Source organism: Peromyscus maniculatus, chromosome 19, assembly GCF_049852395.1.
Source record: "Peromyscus maniculatus bairdii isolate BWxNUB_F1_BW_parent chromosome 19, HU_Pman_BW_mat_3.1, whole genome shotgun sequence".
Taxonomy (NCBI): Eukaryota; Metazoa; Chordata; class Mammalia; order Rodentia; family Cricetidae; genus Peromyscus; species Peromyscus maniculatus.
Genome location: NC_134870.1, coordinates 69,581,077 through 69,605,402, shown reverse-complemented (window position 1 = coordinate 69,605,402; position 24,326 = coordinate 69,581,077). Strand labels below are relative to the sequence as shown.

At 45.9% G+C, this 24,326-nt stretch overlaps 1 protein-coding gene and 1 long non-coding RNA gene across 2 annotated transcripts in view; one reads left to right on the top strand and one right to left on the bottom strand.

Annotated features, from left to right (window-relative positions):
- The window catches only part of Slc14a2 (solute carrier family 14 member 2), a 441,163-nt gene that overhangs the window by 326,486 nt on the left and 90,351 nt on the right, over window positions 1-24,326 (top strand). The window lies entirely within an intron of this gene.
- On the bottom strand, window positions 10,945-16,292 carry LOC143269505 (uncharacterized). Its single transcript, XR_013045932.1, has 3 exons — window positions 15,855-16,292; window positions 12,208-12,305; window positions 10,945-12,061 (listed from the first exon to the last, which is right to left on the bottom strand). It is a non-coding gene; the product is annotated as an uncharacterized LOC143269505 (long non-coding RNA).

Below are 24,326 nucleotides of genomic sequence, written 5' to 3'. Positions count from 1 at the left end.
GATAGACAGACACTGGCCCAGACACACAAAGTGTGGAAACTTCCACTGCCCTGCCTTTGACCCCCCTACCTCCCAGCTTTTTGCATCTTAAAGGGACCCTGGCTGCTAGAGGACCAGCCAGCTAAGACAGCTCAGATGTCTGCTGATTCCAAGCTGTTGTCCTTGGATAGAGGGCTAGGTCTTCGTTTTGTTTCATATCTGGGGGGTGGGGTGGGGGGGGCTAAAAGTTTAGGAAGGAGTCAGAGTGTCCCTTGTGTTCAGAAGCCTGGGGTTATTTTTGTTCTATTTCTGAAGAGGCTGGTCTATGTCCAAGGAATACGGCACCCCGTGGAGTGTGAGGGGGACAGCTACTCCCTGTCATTAGACCCCTGCCTTGAGAAAGCTGCCTGCCTGACCCTCTGGGTCTCCACTTTTGCTGACTACTTCATTGGAGAACTTTAGGGCTCAGTCACTGATGGCAATAAGGGGCATGAGTTATTGATGTTGTTAAGCTTTGGACCTTGCTTAACAGGCTGGTATGGACGGTTTTGTGAAAAACAGATCCATCAGGAATATAAATGTATAAAGAAGGGCAACCCAGTTGCTGGCAGACCTCGGGGCCCTGGGTCAGAGGAGGTATAGGTTTCACCTGGCTTGGCCTCATCTTTCCTGGAATCTTTAATTAGGTTCCCTGTACTCAAGTCAGCCAGATGTTGAGCTCTCCTGAGGCCATTACTAGAAGTGTCAGCTGTCCAATCCTGAGAATCAGATGAGGTCACTGGACATTCAACAAAGCAACATCAGCACCCAGTGACGTGGTGAGCTTTTCCTGTATCTTACAAAGCGATTCTTCATGTCCACAGCCATTCTCGCAATTCACCTGGTCTACTTATAGAACTTCGCGTCCTGTGGTCTGGGGACTGTGTCACAGTAAGGACACTGCCAGTGTGCCACTACCCTGCAGCCAGGGCTCTGTCTGCCCAACATGTTCTATGCCAGAGAAGCAGAAGACCAGTGTGATCCAACCATCAGGGAATGTGTCTATCTGTTTAGAAAAGAAAAGCATAGAAGCCCCAGAATAGAGCCTTTCCCAATATTGAGTGGAGCCTCAATAGTGTTTCCAGTCATTGAGTTAGAAAGGAAAACACGATGTTTGCCTGAAGAGATGGCCCCTTGCCTATGGGAGGACCTGAGTTTAATCCCCAGAACCCAAGTGAAAAAGCCAGGTACTGTAGCCCTTGCTTGTAATGCCAGCACTGGAGACGGGGAGACAAGCAGATCGCTAGGGCTCACTGGCCGGACAGTGTAGTGTGTCTGATGAGCTCCAAGCCCTAAGAGAACTGTCCTAAAAATGAAGCAGGAAGAGTTCCTACACATTGCATACATACCCTGTGGGAGCACACACACTATTAAGTCATGCCTAGGCTGAAGTGCCCAATTACAGAGACAAAACCTCCTGGAAACATTCTTTTCTCTTTAGCCCTTCATCAGCTGGAGTTCCTGAATGATAATATAAACCACAACAGACATTCAGTGTGAGCCAGACCTGAAGCTTGGTTGTTCGCATCCACACATCCGACCTCTCTGATAGAGGCAGAGACGCAAGGCAGATGGGTTGTGTGGATAGTTACACTCTGGATACTGGGCAGTCGGTGGCAAATGCTCAGTGTGACAGCAGCAAAGGGACCTGTTCTAAGGGGTGTGGTGTGAGAACACTCCCAGGAAACTACAGGGGAAGGTGCCATATCTCTCTTTTCCCTGAACACTGGGTGCTGGTAACAACCTAAACTGCAATTGAGACATTGTGCTGGTTAGGAGGGCATCAGACAGTTGAGCCCTCCCCATCACACTGCATCAGGCAGCTGAACCCTCCCCATCGCACTGCATCAGACAGCTGAGCCCTCCCCATCACACTGCATCAGACAGTTGAGCCCTCCCCATCACACTACATCAGGCAGCTGAACCCTCCCCATCACACTGCATCAGACAGTCGAGCCCTCCCCATCACACTGCATCAGACAGTCGAGCCCTCCCCATCACACTGCATCAGGCAGTTGAGCCCTCCCTATCACACTGCATCAGGCAATCGAGCCCTCCCCATCACACTGCATCAGACAGTTGAGCCCTCCCCATCACACTGCATCAGACAGCTGAGCCCTCCCCACCACACTGCATCAGGCAGTTGAGCCCTCCTCATCACACTGCATCAAGCAGTTTAGCCCTCCCCATGACACTGCATCAGGCAGCTGAGCCCTCCCCCATCACACTGCATCAGGCAGCTGAGCCCTCCCCATCACACTGCATCAGACAGCTGAGCCCTCCCCATCACACTGCATCAGGCAGCTGAGCCCTCCCCATCACACTGCATCAGACAGTCGAGCCCTCCCCATCACACTGCATCAGACAGTCGAGCCCTCCCCATCACACCGCATCAGACAGCTGAGCCTTCCCATCACACTGCACCAGACAGCTGAGCCATCCCCATCACACTGCATCAGGCAGTTGAGCCCTCCCCATCACACTGCATCAGACAGCTGAGCCCTCCCCATCACACTGCATCAGACAGCTGAGCCATCCCCATCACACTGCATCAGGCAGTTGAGCCCTCCTCATCACACTGCATCAGGCAGTTGAGCCCTCCCCATCACACTGCATCAGGCAGCTAAGCCTTCCCATCACACTGCACCAGACAGCTGAGCCATCCCCATCACACTGCATCAGACAGTTGAGCCCTCCCCATCACACTACATCAGGCAGTTGAGTCCTCCCCATCACACTGCATCAGGCAGTTGAGACCTCCCCATCACACTGCATCAGGCAGTTGAGCCCACCCTATCACACTGCATCAGGCAGTTGAGACCTCCCCATCACACTGCATCAGACAGTTGAACTTCCTCCCCACCACACTGCATCAGGCAGTTGAGCCCTCCCCATCACACTGCATCAGACAGTTAAACTTCCTCCCCATCACACTGCATCAGACAGTTGAGCCCTCCCCATCACACTACATCAGACAGCTGAGCCCTCCCCACCACACTGCATCAGACAGTTGAGCCCTCCCCATCACACTGCATCAGGCAGTTGAGCCCTCCCCATCACACTGCATCAGGCAGTTGAGCCCTCCCCATCACACTGCATCAGGCAGCTGAGCCCTCCTCATCACACTGCATCAGGCAGTTGAGCCCTCCTCATCACACTGCATCAGGCAGTTGAGCCCTCCCCATCACACTGCATCAGGCAGTTGAACTTCTTCCCCATCACACTGTATCTCAGCACTCAGCTTCAATATTCCTCTTATGTGTCTTTTTTCTAAGAAAACACGGTGATCCCATTCTCTCTGAACCCAGCCCTTCACCATCGGTTCCCTATTGTACCCTATTTGCAATAAAAATCATCTCTTAGCCCTGACCTGAACCCTCTACTCTGCTCTGATTGATTCATTAATATACTTCTTATAGCTTCTTATAGCTTTAGAGTCCACTAGGAACTTCCTCTTTAGAAAATAAAATTCAAGATTTAGGGATCTAGTGCTATTAAAAGGCAACCTGAGATGAATTTACTCCAGACTTCCTACCTCATCCCAGGCCACTGATTACATCTCAGAGCAATGTATCTGGGAAATCAATATTCTATGAAATAGAGATTTCAAGGGGAAAGCTCATCCCGACTGGCTACACGTGGATAATTAGGTGAGGACTAGTGATAAGGGGCCTGATTTACTATGGAGCACTCCCACCTTTATGGAAAAAGTATTTGACTCATTAAATGGTTAACTGCCAAAAGTATAGGCATACGCCAATATGGCTCCAAGGGACAACGGGAGACAGTCCTGGGATGATGGACAATCAGGCATCCTGGGGACCTTTATCAGCCATTTCTGACCAGCGTCGTTACCTAAAACTGGTCACGATCATCTTTAGTCTTCTCTTTGCCATCTACAAGCCTCCAATCTTAGAAAAGGCCTTTAGAACTGTGAGTGTCTTAGACTCTTGGTCATTACTCTTCTCTGTGCTAAATCATAGAGTTGCCAAAAATGAAGAAAGAATTGGAACTGTATCAATCCATTCCCGGTAAACAGTGGGGGGAAATGTGTGTGTCCTTTAGCAAGTGTGTGCCATTGAGGAAGCCCAGCTGCTGAAGGGTGGACTGGGGCAAGGTTGGCCTCTTAACAGAAAGGAAGTAGAGGAAGAGGGCAGCCTTCTGCCCTAGTCCCAACCCATCCCTCAAGAGCCCTGTGGCCGTAAGCCTGCCACTTACTATTTTAGTTCTAAAGTTCCGTGACATACTTCATACCCAGGCTGCAGATCCTCGGGCTCTCACTTGGAACTAAAACTCTTCTGTGATTATATGCTTGTTGCTTGACCCAAACACTGAGTACTCTAAGTTCCTCTGTGCCCGCCCATGCTGAAATGCTAGGGTCAGTGAGTGACATGGGAGTGAGAGCATTCTAAGGAAAACATGGTTCACAGGCACTGTGGCCACTGTATAAGGCATACAGTACATGTATTTGTTACTTTTGTTATTGCTCTGAACAAATACCTGAGGGGAAAAAACCTAAAGGGAGGAAGAGTGTTCAGAGGCTCCAGTCTTTGGTTGGTTGGCCCCATGGCCTTCAGGAGAACGTTGTAGTAATCCAAGCATATGGTAGAAGAGCTTTTTCACCTCATGGCCAACAGGAAGTAGGGAGAAGGCCTACACCGGTGTTCTTTTGTTACATTCTGGACCACCAGCCTACAGAATAGTGCTACCCACATTTAGAAGAGACCTTGTTCCTTTCTGGAAACACCTTCACAGATACAAAAAGTGACCCTTTGTTAATATCCTGGGTGCCTCTAAAGTTAACTCTAACTCTTATATTCGTGACCCGGAAGTATAAATCCTAAATATCATAGCATTCTTTGCCTGTGCATCATACCTTAAAAGCCTCAAATAGCCACACAATTGGATTGAACTTGTTATTGGATCTGTATAATTCTCTTGTTCTCAGCCCTTCCATATGGAACTACCTGCCTCAGGCAGTTCAATACATGAAGAAGGCCAGATGTGGGCTGTGCACCTATATTAGAGACACTGTTTAATACTCACCAAACCCAGGAAGCAGAGGTAGAAGGAAGGAGTGTTACTGGAGTGTCCTTGTTTTAGTATCAAGCACACAAAGGTAAATTATGAGGTTTACTGTGTCTCCATCCACCAGGCTAGAGGCAACACGAGACGAGGGGCTTCTGCTATTGCACTACATTCAGTCCCAAGTGCCTGTAGTGGAGGCATGCACACAGCAGGTAGTCAGCAGGACTGTGATAGATACAGGGATATATGGATGTATGGATGAATGTATGCATGTGTGGACAGATGAATTTTTAAGATAAGAGTTGAGACTTTGGGGAAATTGCGCATCATTAAAGGTATGCCACTTTAGAAGTGTCCCTCTTCTTTATCATCAAGACAACTTCCTGAAGACTAATACACGCCCCCCTCCAACCCAGGAGGAAGTAAGCTAGAAATGAATAAATAACACATTCAATGCTGCATAACCCACAGGAATGGAAACCAGACGGAACACATGTCAATATTACAAGCCCTTATTTGATAAATTCTGTGTGCTGAGCATTTTGTTGGTTCCATTTTTAAACACAATAGAGATACAAAGGACTCTCTCCAGCTGGCTTTTCTCCATCAGCTCTGCTCTTTCCTCTGGAAGGCTGACCCCACCCAGGCTGTGTTTGGAGTCCTTCCCTCCAGAAATGATGCCACAAAGCCCTCCAGTTTTCCTTCAGGCCTTGGCAACAAGACTGCTGTCCTTTTGTAAATCCAAGGATTTACTGGTAGCTGCTTTGGGGCTGCAGAGGAGAGTATAAAAAAAAATAAACATGTGACGGCTATGAAATTCTAAGAAATCAGACAATGTTTTTGTAGCTCTGGTCCTAATTTGCAGTTCTGGATTCCTCGCTGGGCATTAGGTCTTCAGACGCTGCCCCCAGAGTCTTCACACTGCTCCACTGGGAGGCTTACACTATACTTGCTTCTCTGGGTCTGTATGTTTTTAATGTTCCAACCAAGATGAGCCATGTCTGCCAGGGCCCTCAACCTGTCAAGTCAGGTCAATCTGCCCTACTAACGAAGAGCCACCAAAAGTCAAAGACAACTATTGCCTGATACAAAGATGTTTCCTAAGTCAACAGGACAGAGTATGTGTTCAGGTGCCTGAATCTCATTGAATATCCACAATGATGTCTTCTGGATCCCCAGGGAAGTGAATCCTAGCCCTGGTTGCACATTAAAATCTTCTGATTTAGTGGAGCCTTTATAATTAACCATGTATGCACTTCCTGAACCAAATAAATTGAAATCAATGGGGCAGAATCCAGATGTGAGTTGTTGGGTATTTTGTTGTTGTTGTTGTTAAGATTCTAGTCAGCCTAACATGTAACTACAGCTAAGAACAAAGGCCATGATAAGCTTTCTTCCATCAATCTGGGGCATCTGATACTCTGTGTTTGGACTAATCTTTAAAGCTGTTAGGAGTTAGTTAACACCTGTACATTTAGAATGGCCCCACTGAGCCAACTGAGTGATTCTCAAGATAGATTTTTAAGGGTTCAGATACCATTTGTCTTCTTTCTGAAAGCTTGAGGCAAGGTATTTCCAGACACCAAGTAACTATACCCCTGGCACAGGAGATATCTGAAATATGACCTTTGTATCAGTGTGCTCACTTAGAGGTTCCAGATTCTCTGCTTCCATCATAGTGCTCAATACACAAATACACACACACACACACACACACACACACACACACACACACACAAAGAGAGAGAGAGTCCTAATAGTTGATCTGCTCACTGTTCTCACTCACTGTTCCCACTCTGTACCCTTATTTTAGTCTGAATATGTAAGCTCAGAATTCATCTACTAGAACTACCCTGAAACAGCCTGGGCTAGTCACTCATGTCTCCACAGCCTATCTTTAAGTTTCAATTCAAGACCCCATCTTTGGTATGCCACCTCCCATGTGTGACCACCACAGCTCTTGGAACTTCTTTCTTCTTCTGAAAAGTGTCCATTGTATGTGCCATTTATTCAAACACTTCAATTATATCTTGTGGGCAAGCAGATGTGCCTCCCAACACCTACATATGGTAGAAATCAAGATGTTTTGGTTGTGCAACTTAATGTAAAATCACAAGAACCTAGGCTTCCTTGGTTCTGGTTAGTTAAAAGAAAATTCTATAAGGGTATGCAAACAATAGATTGCCTGATCTTTAGAACAACATTGTGAATATTGATGTTCTTTTCATTGGTTTAAAAAAAATCTCTGAAAGGAAAATCTTTACCCCTAAAGACACTACCCAGGATGAGTAGGAAGAAACTAAGACTCACATAGAGTCCCACAGCCAAAGGCAAAATTCAAGATCTCCACCAGTGGTTCCGAAAGTTCCTAATGCTGTGACCCTTTAACACAGTTCTTCATGCTGTGGTGACCTCCAAGAATAAAATTATTTTCATTGATACTTCATGACTGTAATTTTGCTACTGTTATGAATTGGAATGTAAACATCTGTGTTTTCCGATGGTCATAGGTGACCCCTGTGAAAGACTCATTCAATCCCTGAAGCAGCCACATCTCACAGGTTGAGAACCACTGATCTACATTGAGGGCTCAATGTTCTTTTGACTGACAGAGAGATTCTCAGATCTAAGCACACATTAGAATCACCTGCAGGGCTTGTTCAAATGGCCCTGAACTGGGTTATGATAATTGCATTTCTAACAAATTTCCAGAGGTTGCTGATGGTGCTGTTCTGGGGACCATCTCTTTGAGAACCACTACTCTAATACAAGCTGTTTCCTAGAAAAAGAGCAATTGAAACAGGAATTTCATGCCTACTATAAGAAATGTTAGAAAAGCAAACCAAATGTCATATGGAAATAATAAGAAATAAGAAATAGCTGAACCTATTCATTTCAAAAAATGTTGTCTAGAAGAGTAATTTGTTATAAATTACAAATAAAATCTTATATTAAAGAAATCATTCTTTGTAAGAATTCAGTCCAAAGTATCAATATGTTCAAGACATTTAAATAAACTTAGGCATGATAGATGCATAATAGATTAGCAATAATCCAATGGGATGATAAAGAGTGGCAGAAAAAGGATGAAAACCAGACCACCCTGTTCTTTGAAACTTCTTTTATGTGGATGGGGGTTAGCAACAAATCAATCTATCCATCCATCAATCTGCCTATCATTAAAACAGTGGCTATTCACTGCATATCAACTTTATGTCACTAAACTCTTTGGTGGCTGATGAATGGAAAAAGAGACAGCCCCACAGAGTACCTGTTCAGGAGAAATACATATCTACTTTTTGGAGACAAAATTTACAACTGGGAAAATTGAAGAACAATGTTGATATTTTGTTGAAATCTAGTGATGATGGTATGATCAGGTTGAGTTGAAATAGGAAAGAAAATGTCTTCCTGTCTCTAACCAGGGCCAGAGGGTCAATTACTAGACATTGAATGAATTGATAAATGGATAACCAATGGATCTTTAGGAAGTTTAAATTAAACTAGATCTTTTTTAAGTAGGCATTATTGGGATGGATGGAGAAGAAAGGAAATGTTACTCAAAGTGTCAAGAGTGAATCATGATGAAGAAAACTAGTCTCCCACATGCACACATGTATGCATATGCACGTGTATACACATGTTTGTGGTGTATGAGTGTGTGTGGTTGGTATTGTAAGGGAGCACAGGGAAGAGAAACATGGAGTTGTGCTATAGGGGCTTGCATTGTCACACAGAAAGTTCGCGGAGGAGAGAGTAATAGTGGAGTGAGGGTGTATTAGTCAGGGTTCTCTAGAGTAACAGAACTTATAGAATGAATAGTGTGTGTGTGTGTGTGTGTGTGTGTGTGTGTGTGTGTGTGTGTGTGTGTTTATAATGGAATTTATTAAAATGACTTACAGGCTACATACAGTACAGCTAATCCAAAAATGGCTGGCTGTGAGTGGAAAAATCCAAAGAATCTAACAGTTGCTCAGACCACAAGATTGGTGTGCTGGACACCCAAAGAAGTAAGCTCTAATGCCAGTGAAGTAATGGGATTGCTAACAAGGTGAGGGCAAGCAGGCAAAGAGCAAAAGCTCCCTTCTTCCACATCCTTCTATAGACTTCCAGAAGAAGGTAAGGCCAAGATTAAAGGTGTGTCTTCCCACCGTGAGGTCCAGATTAAAGGCGTGTATCTTCCTCACTCAAAGATCCAGATTAGAAGTAGATATTCCTACTTCAAATTAAGCAACAAAAAAAAAAATCCCTCACAGGTGTGCCTCCCATTTGGGGGGTTTTAGTTCCAGATGTAGTCAAGTTGACAACCAAGAATATTCATCACAATGTGTTAAAAGCCTATGTTGGGCCCAGAACATTCCATATATCTTCAAGATTTTTCCCACAGAATAGTCCAAGTCCTAAGCATAGGAGGCTGGGGAAGAGTTAAGTTTGGAAGCAATAGAAGCAATACCATAACACAGGTACCATCCTACCTTCAAGGTAAAGAGGTAGAGAAAAGCAGAGCTCACTGCATGTTGTCACCTAGAGACCAGCACATTTCGCATAAACCCTTTCCTAACATTTGCAGACCCAGGGCACCAATACAAATCAAGACAACTATGAAATATAATATTCTTTATCCTCTTCATTGACAAGTAAATCCAAGTTTTCATTTATATTTCTCAACATCCTCAGCTTTCTATTGGAGATCTCTCTCTCTCTCTCTCTCTCTCTCTCTCTCTCTCTCTCTCTCTCTCTCTCTCTCTCTCTCTCTCTCTCACACACACACACACACACACACACACACACACACACCTTGGCTCCAGCTCACATTTTAACAGACATACACACATGTGACTGTTACAGACCCCATTTGTCCATGTTCCTTCACATTGCCTATAAATAACCACCACCTGACCACCACTTGAATCTTGGAATATAAACAAAACCAGTACAATCTTCCCAAGAAGCACAGACAAGGTAGGAAGCCCACAGAGCATGGAAATGGTTCTGTAGCCATCTGCTTGGGGAATTGCTCATCTTTAGGCACTCCTGGAAAAGTTAAAACAGGAGGACTGTGCTCTCCAAGCAAACCCATCTTCTTAGCCTCCTGGAGTTTCAGAGTACTGGGAAAGCATGGCAAGAATGGGATCAAAGTGAAGAGCCTGGATCTTACCTCTACCTGGGTAGAGGATGATTGAGCCCCTACACCACAGTGACTCAGGATGCTACTACCAAAACCCAGCAGCAAAACAGCCCCTCAATCCACATCCTTCTGCTCTGGCCACACAAGAAGTCCCTCCCTTCTAGCTGCAGATGGAAGGGTCACTAAATCAAAATGCCAGACTGGTTTCTCAGGCACGCCTTCAATGGAGAGCTCAGTCTAGGGAGCCCAGCTAAACACAGCATCCTGCAGGGGGTTCACCTGCAGAGATTGCATCCATCCTTCACTGGCTCTGTCCTCTCTTTGCCACAGACACGGGCCTCTGAAGCTCATCTCATCACTTCCTTTTTAATCTCCATGTGAGCACTTGTGCCCTCCTTCAAGGGAACTGAGGTAATTTTAAAGAACACCTCATTTTGCTTTCATTTTGCACTGGCCTGGCCTCCCCATAAATCAAGGCTGAGGCGGAACTTGAGAGAACGAGGCTAATCAAGACTTCAATCTCAAGAAATGTTTAAATATAAATCAAAAGATTAGAAGGCTCTCCAGATCCTCCATTTCCTTTGAAAGCCGAGTTTGTCTTGTTTTCTTTCTTTCTTTTTTTCTCCCCCTCACTTTTTTTCTGATTGGCCATGCTGAGCTCTGAAACCCATCACAGTGCCCTTAGAAATATTTCCAAATAGTTTTAGATGTTTTCTTTTAGACACTGCACTGAGCCACACAAGAGAGCTATTACCAGAGCGTTGAGTGGGCACTGGAGCAGGCTACAGCCTCTTGCTAACGCTGGAGGAGGGGTCCCGTTTTAATCACAAATAGTTTGACTTGGTATCAAAAGAATGGGGATAGAATCCACAGAATTTTGACTTTCATTGTCTCTCCTGTTTTAGATATTTATGACTGCATAACAAACTATCCAAACTTAGTGTTGGAAAAAAAAAATAGTTCTTTGTTTCAATTGTTTTTGATGGTTCCAAGGGGTTGATTGGCAGTTCTTACTTGAGGTTTTCAGTTGCAATCCAAGAGTGGAGGCTGGAGCAAGAGTGGGGACCTTCTTGAAAGCCCCTCCCCCATAGATCTGGCAGCTGGGCTAAGAGGCTGGATCAGTGACACCCCTTTGGTGTCTTTCCCACTGTGCTCTTCCTGTGTGATGACTGCAGCACAGCAGATTTCACACATACCGTTTTAAAATGCAGGTTTCATTATTCAGGGATGACTCACCAGTGGTCTCCAATGAACCAGAAGACAGTTGCCACGGCCGGGATGGTTGGTTATGTTCACCAGGGCCAAGCGGAGGTGGTACACCACAATGTGGGGAGCCAGATAAGGTAGCAACAGCATCAGAATTGAGGAAGGAGGTTTTTGGAATGTGAGTCTTTATTATATTTATCTAGAAAGGTATACAGGCTAGAGATCAGCTTATTTGAATAATTACATCTGGCCCTAGCACACAGGGGCTGGTTCAAACTAGCTAATATATAACATAGTCCTGGGGTGTTATAAACAGGTAGATAGAGTGGCCAGGGGCACGAGAGCTCCATAAAGGATAGTCAGGGCTATATATTTATGCTTGATTGGTTGGCTTACATGAAAGGAACACTCACCAAAGCAGTTATTTATTACTTCTAGGAATTAACTAGCCCAAGATCAGCATGGCTTCAGATGTCAAAGTGTCAAAACACGAAAAATAAAACACATGGCCAATACACACGGCATTTTGAGCTCCAAGAGTTCCTCAAAGCTACAGGACAGCCAGGAGAAGCCCTCTTGCCTTTTATGAGCTAGCTTCTAAGACACCCAGCGTTACTTGTGTTACTATTTGTAACCAGCACGTCACTAAGGTCAGCCAAGACGAGGTAAACTGGACTGCATCTGTTGACAGAGATGTGCCAAAGAATCAGTGGACGTATTTTAAATCAGCATCCATTCCATAATAATCTCCCCCAGAATGCCTTTCGTGACTAATGGGTGCCTCCTCCCCTTTTACACCTCAGAAGCCACTCAATCCAGCTGCCCACCTTTTGGCATCCACATTCTCCAGGCCATGATGCTGAGGTTCAGGTGTCTTTCAAAGCGGTGAAGGGGCAGAGCAATGAGATTGGGTATCCCTGTAAGCCTGAGGGAGAAGTCCACAGTGAAGTTCAATATCAGTCAACATTCACAGTTCCCACTCTCACACTTCAGTCCAATGCCAGGGATGATATAAAAAAGGAAAAAAGTAGCTGTGCTCCCTAAGACACAAACTCATGGAGGGAAAAGGTTATGAAATACTTAATGAAGAATGCTGGAACAGCTTGTACCCACTTTTATGATTAACCCACTCCATGACAGTGATAGAAGGCTTTCTATTTCCATGGTTCAAATGAAATAAAAATACTCCTTTCCCTTGGGTCCTATCATTTCTCTACTTGAAAGATTCTTATCTTTCTCCTTAACCAGTTAAAACCCTGTCCTATTTAGGGGGTCTACTTTCCTACTTTCTCTGTAACCTGTTTTTCTGATGACTCTCCCATGGCACAGAGAGGTTATGTAACTTGTTTGTGGTCACAAATCTAGAAAAGGGCAAAGCCAATATTTGACTGGACCTGTGAGAAAGACACACACACACACACACACACACACACACACACACACACACACACACAAACACGATATTAGGTGAGCTCCCATAAAGAGGGACATGCAATGGGGACAGAGAACCATAGGAAATGACACAGATGCAGATATCTGAGAATGCAATGTTGGGCCTTTAAAAATAAGGCTTAGAGTAGAGGCCACCTTCAAACATGGTGCAGAGGAAGGAAGAGGAAGACTGGGATTGAACTCTGCCCAAGGACCAATTTTTAGGCTGAAAGAATCAAGCACATCTGCAGGGTAGTGGGGAATGCCTGCTAAGGAAAGAGTAACTGCAGAAGAGAGAGATAGCCAGGCAAAGCCAGGGTGAGAAGGCGCCCAGGAGCCCTGCTACTCCCAGGGCATAGGAAGGGAGCAGACGCCATCTCCCCTTATCATGGCAGAGAACCAAAAAGGCCTGAGCCTTGGGGAAATAACAGAAGCTGCCTTGTGTGCACTACACTAGGCTTGATCAGCCCTTCTGTCTGCGGCCATTTCCCCAGCACTTGCAAAGGTCCCTGGGCCCCAAGCCTTGTGGGCAGCTCTCCTTCTTAGAAACTGATTTCCTACATAAGATACCTGCTCCTCCCTCTACCTTCCAACTCAAGGAGGAGATCAAGTCAACTATTCAGCCACCTGGCAGCCCCTCAAGTCTTTGAAAACAGCTGTCACGATTTCTGCCCAACTATGCATTTCTTTTTTTTGTTAACCAAAGATGCTCCAAATAGATCTGTGTCTAATATTTCCTGCTGATGTTTTTGTTAGAGCAATACGGTAGGCGGCGTTCTGCTGGGACAGCTGTCTATCATCACATGCCCACTGAAGGTATGAGGGTGAGTCCTGCCAGAGCCACCTCAAGTCCACCTACTCCTGGGTCATTGATGAACTCCTCAACTCCTATTATCTTACCCATTTGTATGATTAAGGTCTCTCTGAAGGAGTACAGGCAAAAGTCCTCTCACCTCACAGACTACCGTCAAAGGGCGACCTCACTCTGTCCATTCACCAAGGCAACAGATACCTCATTTCACATGCAGGATTCCTGTCCTTTTTTTAAAACTAGGATCTATGTGTTGAAAAGATCCTTCTGATTGATAGATGAGGACTGTTTTGAAGGGCACAAGAGTAGAAGACTGGCAACCATTGCATAGTGCAGATGACCCACAATGGTATCATGGACCAGGCTGTGGCCTCTTGCCCTGATCGTGGCCCAATACAGAATGAGTGTATCCACTTACTGAGGCATTGCTCTTTCATTAGAACAGCAAGGTCTTTCTTCCATCGCTCAGTCCATAAGCAGTTTTGCCAGAACCCTTTGGCTATTGCTATATGCAAGCCAAATAGGGCTCAACAGACCACTGGCTCTGAGGCATAGGCAGGAACTGAAGAGAAACAAAGTAGATGAAATGCCAACTGAAACTCTGCACCTGTGCTGGCTAGGTTTATGTCAACTTGACACAAGCTAAAGTCATCTAAGAGGAGGGAACCTCAATTAAGAAAATATCTCCGTAAGATGGGGCTGTAAGGAAGCCTGTAGGGCATTTTCTTAATTAGTGATTGATGGGGGAGGGCCCAGCCCATTGTGGGTGGGGCCAACCCTAGGCTGGTGGTCTTGAGTTCTATAAGAAAGCCATGTGGAGCAAGCCATAGGCAACAACTCTCAGTGGCCTCTGTATCAGCTCCTACCTCTGGGTTCCTGCCCTGTCTGAGTTCCTGTCCTGACTGCCTTCAGTGCTAAACAGTAAAATGGAAGTGTAAGCCAAATAAATCCTTTCCTGCTCAAGTTGCTTCTTTGGTTATGGTGTTTCATCACAGCAGTAGATACACTAATCTAAGCCAGAACCTGTCTTTATCAATTTAGAAACCTGTAATAAAATGTATAAGAATGAGAGTGATATTGTTAGAAAAAGAATCTTTATTCTGATTCAGCTTTTTAATTATGCATTCACAATCCCAGTGCCTTACTATTACTGACTGCACATGGCTTGCAACCTAGCAAGATGCAGATAGCTGCTTTCCCAGTATAGCAACACTGAGGATAGAACCCCCATGCAGGACACTCTGGAGAACACTGTAGTAAAATATGTCACCTAGCCCTTTGGCTCTCTCATCTGCATATCTTTTCTCATGGATCTGAAGACAGGTTCCTAGGAGACAAGAACCATGTCCTCACTTTGCAGTCCATTCCATGTCCGCACCAGTGAATTAATAACCAAAGGGGGTAAGAGCTAAGGCCCAGGAGCCTAGACCTCCATGCTAGGTGTTAAGACCCACCCTTTGTGAAGCTGGTGAACCAGAAGGGATTTGTGGAGGCATGTAAATCCAGCCCTCTGGTTTCCCAAGTGAAGAAACCAACTTCTCAAGGGAGGTAAGGGGACTGGCCCAGAGCCACCCCGGTAGGAAAGGCAGGTGGTTGCAGTGAAGATAAGAAGCTGTGTGAGACAGTCCCCACCCCTCACCATACTGATAGAGAAATGATTACATCCCACTGAGCTCTCCATAGCTACTCCAGAATGTAGGGCCTAATGGCATTGTTATCCTTATTTCATAGCAAAACAAGCAAGGCCAACATTCTGAAGACCCATCTAGAGTATAGTGAATGGAAGGTAGTGGCTGATTGAAAATTCAAAGTTGGTGCTTTTCAAGAGGGGTAAGATGGGCTGGCTATGGTAATAAAAAGATTTTCCTAAAAAAAAAAAAAAAAAAAAAATTCGAATTTTTCTGTGTTGGTTGAGAGGACATTGGGACCAAAAAAAGCAGGGAACAAGATGAGAATGTCTCCACAGCAGTGCCAGCTCTGTGTAGTGTACAACTCTCTGAAAGAAGGGACTGGCAGGGAACCCTTAGGCTCCTGATCCCCGGAAGGACTGGCCCAAGGCTGGATGTCAGGAATCAGGGATGCTGTAGAAGATTCCAGCTCTCAGGGAACATTTGTGCGAGGTGGGCTCTGAGTCCCCCCCCCCCCCAAGTCTGAAGCTCAGCAATTCTATGTGCAGAGAAGGTGGCATTGGGTTCACTCCTTGGGAAACCAAAGTGAGTTTCTCCTACCCACTTGGCTTGAAGTCTCCTCTCCAGTGAGGTCATCCCAAATGATGGCGACTAAATGATCTTCATCCTGAGGGTGGAATTAGAAGTGGTCTCAAGTCTTGAGCCACGTGACTTCTGTTGGACCTGTGAAGACCTCCTCTCACATGAGCATAGCCGTATAGTTCAGCTGCCAGAGGGTTCCTCTGAAATGCCTCTTGAGGTGATCTCTGAGGAAAGCTGGGTGCCAGTGGACCCCAAAACTTTAGTTAAAACAACTTTGGAAGCAAAGGACAGGCGTTGCCATCCCTGCCTGTTCATTCCGACTATAATTCTATGATAAAACCATTAGAGGGCCCAGAAACGACTTAACCTCATTTCTCCCATTCTGGTGATGGAACACATTTTTTAAAAGCCCCATAACCCCAAACCATAATTCTTTTACAGCAAAGGGGAAGACAGGACAGTCACGCGTGGTTTAGAGTGAGAGAGTTGTGGGGACATGGTTAAAGAGAGACAAAGGCTGGCTTAGCTGTGGTCATCCTTGTTTGGAGCTGGTAGGTGGGAATGTGGAGTCTGACGACAACCGACAACCGAACAAAAGCAGAGAAAAAGAGGGGAAGAAAGAATGTGGGGGGAAAAAAAACACCTCTCAGACCTGCAGTGTTCTGATACACAGAAGGGAAGCCCAAACGGCACTCATTATGGCGCATATTTATGGCAGATCATAACGTTAAATTACAGCTCTGTAGCCTCGGCCAGGACTGCAGAGTTCTTCCCATGTGCTTCCAATTAAGCGTGTTTGAAGTCGCTGGATATTTATTTGTAGAGGATTTACTGCACAGAACGATTAAAGTTTGTTCTTGTTAGGAGTTTGGGGCTAGTTTGGGGGTGGGTGAGAGGGAGAAGTTAGGCAGAGAAAGGAAAGGGGGGCGGCGAGAGGACCCCGAACGAATATATGCGTATGTCTTAAAACGCACACGAACACACGCACAAGGGCTCTTTGTTTTGAACATGGTGAGGGGCCAGCATCCCTGACTGTGATTTTGTTTATAGGAAATCCTTTCTAATGCACGTTTAGTGTTTCCATATGGAATTCTCATAGGACTTTTCCCGAAACCCTCTCCCACCTCCCCCACCCCTGGTGTTTTCTCTCTCTCTCTCTCTCTCTCTCTCTCTCTCTCTCTCTCTCTCTCTCTCTCTCTCTCTCTCTCATTTGGATAAGGCAGGAGAAAGGGGACTGTACATTCCAAAGATTCATAGTCATTCCGGATCAAATTCAATGGATTTTGGCAAGAGTTGAAAAACCCAGATGCAGGGCCTCAGCCTCCCGCTGAGCCGCCTCCAGCTGCGAGTGTCTGGTAGAGGCACTTTGTAAAATCATGAAAACCCTATTAAATTCATGAAATACGATACACTGTCGTTTCAGACTAACTTTCCATTGAACTGTCCACGAAGGGAGAATTTGGTTAACTTGCTGGAGGAGGGGGAGGTGGTGAGGCTGGCCTGGGAAGGAGGCAGAGAAGCTGCTGGGAAGGGAGCTCAATTTCGGGAATTCTGAAGAGGCTGCAGATTTCTGTGTCTGGGCCTCAGAGAACAGGCCAGAGTAGCCAGGCTGCCTCGGAGCTGAGCTTTCCCTAGAAACAGGGTGGTCACCATGATGCTGTCCCAGGTTGGTGAGCATCCTCCTGCATGGAGTTCAGCTGTGGGGATGATGGGTCTCAGAGCCCAGGAGACTCCAGCAATCCTTGGCAGACACATAGGCTCCGCCCCTTCTCCCCCTTGTTTTACAGCGAAGGGATCAAGGGGGGTGGTGGCAGGGGAGAGGGGTGTTGTCCAAGGCCCAGCAAATTGAAAACCCAGGGCTTCTGGATCCTAATTTGGTTCTTCCACCAAAACACACCACTTCCTTGGATAAACCAGATGGAGGCCTTCACTGAGGGCTCCAAGACTCTTTGCCTCAGCCCAGAGCTGCTGACAGCATTAGTTTTTGCATGAATTCACAGGCCCAGACTTACCTGACCATACCAGCTATGAAACAGCCCTTTCTGGAGAAGCTGGGCACACTTGCTCATTTCCTATTGAACTATAATTCATATCATAAAACTATTACATGTTGATTTTCAAACAGAACAGAGTGAAGAGTCCCCAGAGGAGAACTGTTTTTGCTTTCTGGAAACTAGCACAGGACATGGGCAATTGAGGAGTGTGTGTGTGTGTGTGTGTGTGTGTGTGTGTGTGTGTGTGTGTGTTGTGGTTTCCTTGAAGGAAACCAAATGTGGCCTTTCCTTCTCAATGCCCTGCCACCCTATATCTCTAAGGCCCAAGTCCTTGAGATGCAAGGTTATATAGAAATATCATGACCCACCTGTCACCCATATAGTGTTCCCTGAAATAGGAATGTCACACATTCTGCTATTGGCATCATCTCCGATCCAGCTGTCAAGGGCGGTTTCATGCATGGAAAGTGATCGGAATCAAAACCGACACTGATTGAGTACTTACAATGTGTTAAGTCTCTGTCCTGTGGGCCAGACATGAATTAAAATATCTCATACTATAAACAACACTACGAAGTAGTAATACTCTTGCCCCCATTTTGCAAATATAAAAACTGAGGCAAGCCGCCTGAGGTCTCGTGCCCAGTTAAGACCACACAGCTTACATCAGTGGAAAGCCAGTCTTTGAACTCAGTCCGCGAGTTCAAGTCTGAGCTCCCAAACTGCCCACCACCCTCTGCACCTCCACTCCAACCCACAACCCTAATGCACATCCCTGAAGATCTGACCCCAGCCACCCTAGCCTTAATTCTTCTGCTTCTTATGCCTGCTGAAGATGTTTTTGTTGTGTTTTTTGGTTAAGTAGTATACTCTCCTTAGCTTTTTGACATATAAAACCTCCTGTGAGTGATAAATGCCTCGGTCTCTGATAACCTAACCCAAAGCTTCTCCAGTTGTGAGGTGGTGAGGGTATGCATCCACAGAAGTCCTACTGAAATGAAGATTTGTTCTGTGTAGAAGCCTGAGCATGTACATCGCTAACAAGCTCTGGGAACTTCTGCTGGGCCATGGTACAACCTAGGGAAACAAGGCCGTAAGTGTCTCCAGGTGGCTTCCTGCACAATAGACCAGATGTCCTGGGTGTCTGCCATGAAGGCACCTGTAAAAGTCAATGGGGAGAATCAGATCCATGCGGTCAGCATCACAGTTAGGGTTGAGGTTAACCTGACTGCCACCTACCAAGAGATCTACTGTCTCTAAACTGCAAGTATCAGGCACTAGGGAAAATGAAAATGGTACAGTCCTTGAGGACATTAGAATCCCCTTGATATTAATCTTTGCAGCAGCAGAAACATCCAGATGACATGGGAACAAAGCGTCCAATATCCACACATACTTGGCAGGGGTGGTAATTAATAAACAGCATCGAGAGGTCAAGAACAGTCAGCTCCGAGGGCCTCTCTTAAATCCTGGAGGAACAGTTGCTGACCAAGAGCAATTGGCTTGTTGATGCCATTCCCAGCCTCCTGCTTGTCAACTTGTGCAAACATTTAACCTTTCTGGTACCGTTTATTTGATAGTAAGACAAGAGGATTTTTAAGATGGATTTTCATGTTCTCTCCTTTTTTTCTACCCTGAATTATGAGTATCTAAAGACCTCTACAATAAATAAAATGCAGCCTATTGTCTGAATGTCTAAATACTCGGATGTTGTTGCCAATGTCACATCAGGAGAGTACATGGAGACAGTTTCTATTCTAGCCAGAGGTTGGGTGTCACAAAAACAGAGCTTCCACCTGAACTTAGGCGTCCCCTCACTAGACTATACTTTGGGGAGCAGATACAGGTGGGTTGGTTCCCATACATGCCGACCTGGGGTTTGAAGGTAGGATTCCAAGCCCCTAGGTTCTTCTTCCTGGCCAGAACACCCCACATTACATTCCCATCAGCTCTGACGGCCAAAAGCAACAGGCAACTGTGAGTAGGAGGAGGCGGCACTCGACCCCTGCCCAGCGCTGTATAGCTGTCTCTGCCAGAAGGATGCAAAGCACCCTGCTCTAACGAGGGCCAGCCAATCTCCCTGGACTACTGGACTTCATCCTCACTTTCCCATATGTGATCTATGTGTGTTCAGCCTCTGTGGTCTTTAGTACTTCTGTGGCTTGTGTTCCTTATATGAGTAGTCACTGAGCAAGCAGGTGATCACACGAAGCTATTCCTTAGTCTTCAGTGGTCAGATTTGCTCTCCACCCTGCTGGTGTCCAAATGGACCCCTTGGAATCTGTATTGTCAGACAACCAAAGAACTATGGATGTGTGTGTGTGGTGTGTGTGTGTGTGTGTGTGTGTGTGTGTGTGTGTGTGTGTGTGTGGTGTGGTGTGTGTGTGTGTGTGTGTGTGTGTGTGTGTGTGTGGTGTGTGTGTGTGTGTGTGTGTGTGTGGTGTGTGGTGTGTGCTGTGTGTGTGTGTGTGTGTGTGTGTGTGTGTGTGTGTGGTGTGTGTGTGCATGCACATGCATGTGTCCTGCAATATATATATATTACCATTTTCAGCTTTGTAGCCCAAGCTTTCTGAAACTCAAAATCCTGCCTCAGCCTCCCAAGTGCTGGAATTACAGGGGTATGAAATCCTGTCTTATAAATTTCTTTCTTTTCTTTTATTTTTTATTTTTAGTTGAAGCGTAAAAAGTTCTAGAATGTAATACAAACTAACTTCAAACTCCACACATTCACCACTACATTAAAGTAGCTTTCCATTTAAGTATTGACTAAGCCAAATCACTCAGACCCTGTGTGACTTAGGTAGTTATTCACTAGGAAACATAACCCAAGAGCCCTCCATGGCTTCTGCTATTTCAAAAAGCAATTTAAGGGGAGAAAGATTTGTTTTGGCTTATGATTTAGGAAAATCCCATCTATCTTGGCAAAGAAGGTAGGGCAGAGTTCATAGCACCTAAGAGCATGCAGTGAGGACTTCTCACTTCTGGAAGCACCAGGAAGCAGGGAATGGGGCATGCTGGTACTCTTTTGTCCCTGTTTGTTCAGTCCAGGACTCCAGTGCCTGGAGCAGTCCCACCCACACTCAGGATGGGTCCCCCCTCATTAAGTCAACTTCCTGGAAATGCCCTCCCCAGTACACCAGAGGTGTATCTTCTAGGTGATTCCAAATCCAACCAGGTTGACAATGAAGGTTGATCATTGTACTGTCCTTCCAACCTCCCTTCTGTCCACACACTCTGAAGCCTTTCCCACCCTTATACAATTTGCCAACAGCTGACCAAGTCAACTGTTCCCAGTTCACACACATGCATACACAATCCATGAATCAATCAGGAAGACATAGCACAGAAATGAATCATGGAATGAAGACACAGTTCTCAGGCTTCTTAGAGCCTTTCCTGCTGAGAGGCACAGAGTTCATTCCAAACAAAAAGGTAACTATGGTAGACTAGAGGGAGATAGGAGCCTTCCATCTCTGCACATACAACACCCATCCTGGCCCTCCTTTAAATTAACCTTATGCTCGCCGTTATAGCACAAGGCTAAATTAATTAATGTGGGTAAACATGTGCAAATGTCTGCCTTGCCAAGTGCTCTCCATAAGTTTGGAATATCATTGGAAGTGGAGTTAATTGGCCAGCCATCTAGAACAGAATTCATCTTGCCCCAGGACTCCTGAGCTAGCTCTGGGTTGGTAGATGCATGAGTCTATAGAGAGGGATCTTCATTCAGCACACTGAAGACCCACTTTAAACCCTTAAGCCTTAAGATCAAACATAAAGGGAATGTGCAGCAGCCAGAATGGGCATTTCCAGTGCCCATTATTAATCCCAAAGGGAATTTCCCAGGAGCTGGGCAAGAGATTGGAATGGCTAACGTATGAAGTGAGAGCTGGATACGAGCTGTTTGGTTCTGGGTCCTCTAAGAAACCAAAGTGAATCCCATCATCAAATACACAATTGCACACACTTCAGCACTCAGACACCTCTCCATCCTTAGACAGACTCCTCTGGCTGCTGGTTCCTCCACAGGTTTCTGACACAGGAGTAGGCAGAAAGTGGTGTGGCTAGATGAACCCAGGAGGCCTGCTCAGGCAGGGACTGGATTTGGATCCTGTCCCAGTTGCTATATAATCAAGGTGCAACCCCAAACACAGAACCAGTAGGGAAAATCTGTATTAGGTTTACTGAAAGGACCTGGCTTATACAATGGTGGACTGGCAAGGCAGGTCAGAAGTCTTCTAACAGCAGCTCACTGGGGAGCGTAGTCGGAAGTTTTCCTGCCTGATCCCACAGTTGCTCGGTCCCCAGTAAACACACAGATGTTTATATTAATTACAAACTGTATGGTCTATGGCTCTTTCATTTTAAATTAACCCATTTCTATTAATCTATATGTTGCCACATGGCTGTGGCATTACCGGTCTGCTGACATCTTGTTGCTCCTTGGACAGCTGACTGGCATCTCCTCTGGCCTCACCTTTCTTCTCTCTCTATCCCTCTTAGATTTCCCACCTGGCTCTATTCTTTCCTGACATAGACCACTGCAGCTTTATTTGTTAACCAATGGGAGCAACATATATTCACAGCATACAGAAAGACACCCCATAGCAGGAGAGGGTAGCTGCACATCTGGGCACAGGCTGAGCTCATGTCCACAAGCAGATCTCTCTCTTCTCAGAAAAGCATCAGTGCTGCTGCTCTCAAAGCCTTACAGATGATCCCATCCAGTCCATCTTACATCATCATGAATTTCTCTTTCTTCAAGTCAACTAATCATGGACTTTACACATGCAAGGTACCTTCTCATCAACACCAGAGTTAGCAGTTAATCATATAACAGGGGATGGGGAGAACTACATCCCACCAAGATGACACATATATTGCCACCATAATTATTTGCCACCTAGCACCAGCCAAGAAACTGGGTGGGACATCACTGACCCTCACAAGGATTCTCAGTATCTTCTTTAGAATGACCCTAGTGTTCTCTGTATACCCATCCTATACAAACCTCAAATAGATCTCCAAGAAAGGTTGAAAGCATGCTGCCTTAACATTAATTAACACTTTTTTCAGCTGACAACTAGGCAGAGCCTCCACCTTGGCCTTCCCACCTCCAAACACACATGGCCAAAACACTCTTCCTAAGCTACAAATCTCAACCGAGCCTTCTGCACCAAGGCCCCTCCAGAGGCTGCCCGCTCACTTCCAGATAAATCACATGCTCTTCAGAACAGCCCGCAGCCACCTTCTGCCTCTGCCCACATTTACCTCTTTGCTACAACAACCTTGTGCTGTTAGAGTTTTGGTAACTAGCCACACAAGCTGAGTCCTCAGCACCAAAGTTGTACACGGCTCTGAGCTTCACTCCTGCCTCTTCCTCCCACTGAAGACAGGCACAGAACCCCCAAGCCTCTGTGGGTGACTACCTGCCTGTGCTGCACCCCCTCCAACTGATGAGCATCACTTCTTACCCCCTCATACCAGCCCCTTCCTTATATCCATCAGGTTCACATATCTTCTGTAGATTCTAGTTGAGTTCATAAACAGAATGTCTGTGGAGAATATATTCCAGTACCCCCTTTCTTTCCCAGCTCGTCTAAGGTTCCTCTTCTTGCTTCTCCCACTACAGTGCAGCTTGACATTCGCTGAAGAGAATGATTTTGTCTTCCCCTCTTCCTTTCCCTGTCAGTTTGTGGACTGGTTTCAGCAGTAATCATGTCAGGATAATTTATGACATACGAGTTATATCTGTGGGAGCAGGAAAGGTTCGGGCTATGTGAGGCAGGCCAGGACAGCAGTTGATGCCCTGAGGAGGATAAAGTATGGGAGTCACCCTGAAGGCCATGGAAGCCTCTGCAAGTGTCTGCAGGGAGGTCCTGACCCAGGTATGTCTTAGAAATGAACTCTTTCCAAAGACAGAAAGACCATAAGACGGGGAGACACTGAGTTGTTTGGGGACAGTATCCACAATGCTATGAGGGACAGAACTAGCAAGAGGCCCCACGGAGGTCATGGAGGATTCTTTTGAGAATTTGAGTCTGCAGTGAAAGTGGGAAGCCTGCCTACTGGGACAAGCGTTCAGATGTTTTTGATGGGGTTGCAGTCACGGTCTTTTGCCTTTTCATTCAGCAAATATTACTTGAGCACGCCACTCGGTGTAGGCCCTGAAATGTGAGATGTGGCACCTCCTTCTTGCCAGTAACATGGATGGGATGGCATGAAGTAGTGAGCACTCTAAAGAAGGAGAAGATAGATAGGCTTGGAAGTCGGGGGAGGAGGGAGATGAGGTACAGTGTGGTAGAGAAAGGCAAGTGACAGTCTTTCCGGGGAGATGCCACGGGACTGACCAGCAATAGGCATAATATTCTAAGCAGAGGAACAATAGTTACAAAGGGCTCAAGGTGGGGAAAGTGACAGCAGGATGATATCAGAGAACTAGCTAGAGGTGGGCAATAAAATCTAGTGACTCTAGTTACCCATCTAGATTATGCTTGTGC